The following is a 4,803-nucleotide window of genomic DNA, read 5'->3' on the forward strand; positions in this document are numbered from 1 at the left end:
TATATATATTTGGCCACATTGCCAACCCCTATTTTGGGTTATTGTATCAACAATCTGTTCTGTCAACCACTTGACCAAAAACTATTTCCTCAAAAAATGAAACAAACCAGGAGCCTGCAAGCTCAAGCCAACTTTAAATGTGTTAAATGTGAGTTAGCTAAACTGACTATTCAAATGCCACAAGGACAAAATGTTTTAATGTCAGACAAGTCAATGATTTTGCTACTGTAGGTCACTATGACAGAAGGAATGTTCAGCATGTTGAGCATGGCAGTGGTAGCGTCATGCTAGGGGTCCGTTTTGCCTTGTGTATTTGTGGCAAACTGCTACGAGTCAAACATTTGAGCCTGTATGCATATTTTTGACCCTATGTGGATTAAAGAAACTAATACATCCAATTCTGGTTTTAAAAATCATTCAGGGTTATTTGTTTTATAATCATCCATGTGAAAAAGGAACAACCCAAATGAATAATTAATGCAGAATCTTTTTATTATGATTATAGTTTGGAAATGCATCAATCTATTACGGCCTATAGTTTCATCCAAACGGCAATAATGTTTATTTGTTCTGCTTCTTTTAGGATTAAGGGGCGGGGGGAAAAAAGTTAATTATTTTGTTTGTCACATTTTCAGAATTAACAGAACCAACTAACATTGACATATACACAAATATTGATTTGTATTTCTATAATAAGGAAAAAAAAAATCAATAAAACAGCTTGAACGGGAACATTTAGTGATAGGATCCAGTACATATTTTGTGCGACGTAAAATGGAAAAGGAAAAAAAAAAGCGCAGATATGTCTGTGTTAGACTCTACACATTTGGCCAATAAACACCGAATAGGATCTAAATTATCTTGTCATTTTCAGATTACCATCTGCTTGAAAGTCTGCGCCGTCGCCAACATATCCGCCATTCTTGTCATCAGCAAATACACGTTGGAGTTTGACACCGATAAAATGTAATAGAAAGAGCCGGAAAGAAACAGCAAAATGAAAAACACAGGGAAAGATAGAAAACAGCATCCCAGAGATACCTAGATAGTATGTGTTCATAACTTTATCTCTCTGAGCCAGATGTCAGAGGATTGCTGCTCCTGTCAGCCTCTCAGCCCACGCGTACACACTCAAGAAAAACACAGACCCCCTTCCATTCCCTCACATTTGCTTGTCTAAAAATAATCTGTATGTAGATCCTTTGAAATATGTCAAAGTGTGTCCTTTTCAGTGACTAGGCAGCTGGAAACTTATTACTTTTGTCCTTTCATGATGACAACTGAAATGGATAAAATTAAAATGAACGGATTGAATCCAAAAGGCACAGAGCACAGATGAAACCAGAGGAGAGAGAGTATGAAATAAAGAGGGGAAAAAAAAGTTCACAATAAAGGGGAACGTAGAGGGAGTGAAGCTCGTGAGGGTCGCAAGCAGGGAATTGCACGAGAACAAAAGCATATTTTATTTTAATTTAACATCAGATTAAAGTCGCAGACGGCATTAAAAAGATGAAAATACAAAATGAATTTGGCATAAATTCAGTTCAATGCAACTGAGTTTATTTACATGCAACAAAAATCAAGCACTGGGCACACAAATTGTCAAAACTGTAAATACATCAACTCACAATATCATTAAGATAGATAAGTAGCAGAGGAACTACACACATTTGGAATCGTCAATAATATATCGGATATTATATTGACTGACATTAGACCTCTGATAAGAAATATTGGATCTTATTTGAACTAAATAGTTTTCTGGCACAGACTGGGGTTAGGTCATGCATTTTGAATTAAGCTCAGGTCGGGTCGATTCCAGAATCTTAGAATTAGGTCACTTTATTCATTCCCAAACCAATTTTAACGTTTCAGTCAAATATTGTACAGATAGGCATAAATTCAAGCTGATGCCATCTATGGTTACATTGCACCTAAGCAGTTATACAAAAAACAACAACAACAAACTCCACTCAATGTAAATCAAAAATATTCAACTATTTAAGTTTGCTCCAACAAAGAGAGATCTCATCAACAAGCAGGAGTAAAGTGTGAACAGTACAGAGCAAAAACAACTAGCTCAAGTGCGACAACCCTGAAAAAGATCGAGTAAAAGCAAAAGCAGGAATTGTTAGCAAAAGCTTTCTATCTAATTTTCTTGTTCGCATAGCAAAGTCAGAATGCGGAAATCCCTCTCAAGGTGGGAGGGGCTCAATGTGCTGTTGTTGTTAGGGAGCTTAATCTGACGAATACATTTCTGCTCTAATATTTAGGAGGGGCTCACAGAGGTCCAGACTCAGCAACACGTTAAAAGATAGCCTCTAATCTCTTGATGTGCTTGTCTAGCAAGAAAACAGCTTTCGCCTTACTCAGCATCATTCTCTTTGTTCAGAAACACTCCCAGTTCTCAAGATGGTGGGGAATTTGTTCTTGACAGTGGCTTGGCACTGGCTGCACCTATACATGTAAACTGTAGAAACATGAAGAGACAGTTCATAGGTACAATTATTTATCTGTGAATGTTATGGGGAAAAAGCCAAATGTTTCTGCACCTCATTTGTAAGAAAACAAAGAAACCAAACGCTGCCGGTTAGATAATACTAAACCTCCAGGTCTCTGATAATCTGAGGGATCTGCGTGGTTCCTACCTGACCTGCAAGACAACAGGAAGTAGTAGCTGGATGAAAAGGTGTTGCTGGTTGAATGACAATCAGGAAACGTGGCAATGGTTTTGGAATTTGTTTGATGAAGTTTCAATCCTTGAAATCTGAAAGCTCAGAAAATTCTGAACATCTTTGCCACTGCAGGTGTAAAGATGATGAGATGAAGTTATATCAAATAGCGGAATAATGAATTATGCGTTATTAAATTCCAAAAGAAGCTAGAGAATTGACAGGGTTTCTCTAACACCAGCATTTATTTCCCTTTAAGAATTATGTTATTTTCTCCTAACAGCCAAGGTCTCTTTGCAACTACGATCATTAGTCAGGTAATTAATTACAGCACTGCAGGTGTCCCTGTAATTTTATTACAACCGACTGTGCTTTCAGTAAATGTTGTAAGAAAAACTGAGAGGTGAACGGCTGTTACTTTATTCCCCCTCCGGAGTCTTAGGGGTTATTTTTACATCTCTGCCATGTTGAATTGCATAGTAGTAAGGAAAACTTTAGTCCTGCAAGAGGATAATTCTGATATTTTGTCCACCTCTGACAAGGACGACATAACCTGACAAAACGGCACTGGACAAAGTCCCAAACCTCATCCTTTAAAAGCAGACTGGTTTTCAGAAAGTGTACTGTGTGCAGCACAACAAAGACAGGCTGTGTGTGTTAGTGTCAGTCCGTGTCTATCTTTTACCTCTGCTTTGTGGGCGCAGTCATTTATTCCATGATTCACACGCTAATTCGGTTTTATTTGTGCGCCCTGGCTGAGGAAGCCTTTCGCCTTCGTAACAGGCTGGCCTAAAAAGCGTTGATGTTCAAGGGCTTGCACAGCAGCACTCACTCAGTCGTGTGTGTGCGTGCGCGTGTGTGTGTGCGTGCCTGTAGGCAGAACTTTAAGTGCTATTAGGCCTGGATATTGCTGCAGTGGCTCACCCGAGCTGAATACAACTCAGTGCGCTTGTCATTTTCATCTTAAACAAAAAGTATAATGAAAATCACAGGGAGCTTTATATGTCACCTTATTAAATCCACTCCCAGATCGCTTTCTGTTGAACGCATTTGGCTCTAAAAGCCCATTTTCTTCCATTGATGCCATTTACATCCACTTTACTTAGATGATCATATCTCTACTTTAGAACTTAACCAAAAAGTCCGCATGGAAACCTCGTCTCCGAATTTTGAATCAGTTTCTGTTATATAAAGCACCGTAATGCCGAACAACTAAACTGTCCCTAAATCTATAAAAGTGTAAGTTGATTCCTGAAGACTCTGGAACTTTCCGCCTGAATTCAATAAGGTTGTATTTAGACATGATCTTCTCTATTATGTGCTTTTATATCGGCTGGGGATAGTATTTACAACAGAAATGCAGACAGCTGAAATCAGTTAATCCTTTCTTAACCCTGATTTGTGCGTTCTAGCCTCAATTGCTGTGGTAAACATATTGTATCTTCCTTTAAAATACTCATGTGCCAACACTTACAGGTAACATAGCGCCTTTTATGACAACCAAAGCAGGGTGTGTTAAAAACCAAGACTCATTTGTTTCAAACAGAGGCAGCAGTTGTCACTGCAGAAATTTGCCTCCAGTGGTCTTGAGTGCAGTTGTGGCAGTAATCCGTTCATGGCCACTGAAACAATAAAATAAAAACACAATGAAGCATTCAACAAATAAGCAATTCATTTGACAGTTTTTATGTACTGTAGTGATACAGAGCGATATTAACCTCAAATGACCTTCCAACAGAACCTCATTGTCGACAGTTTTTATATGAGGTCGTAGCGCGAAGAAAGGGGAGAAGTGTAATCAAAAGACAAGATGTTACTTGAAGAGTACACTGTTCGACAGACTTTTCTTTTTAAAGCCACTGAAAATAGATTTATGGAAGAAGTTCTGTGAAACTACAGCCCAAAAGCTAACAGATTGAGAGAGATGAAACAAGACACAAAAAATAACGTGAAACAAAAATGTAGACAAGAGGATATTGATTGGTTTCTTTGGAGTACAGCTCTTCATTTTTAATGCTCTTTGAGGAGACAGCCTGGAGGTAAAACATTAGCTTTGTGCCTGGGATGTTTCATTTTATGTTTTTTTAATAAAATGTGAAAAGTAGGAAAACTTCGGATAGGCAGAGATTTA

The sequence above is a fragment of the Poecilia reticulata genome, linkage group LG21, assembly GCF_000633615.1.
Source record: "Poecilia reticulata strain Guanapo linkage group LG21, Guppy_female_1.0+MT, whole genome shotgun sequence".
Lineage (NCBI taxonomy): Eukaryota > Metazoa > Chordata > Actinopteri > Cyprinodontiformes > Poeciliidae > Poecilia > Poecilia reticulata.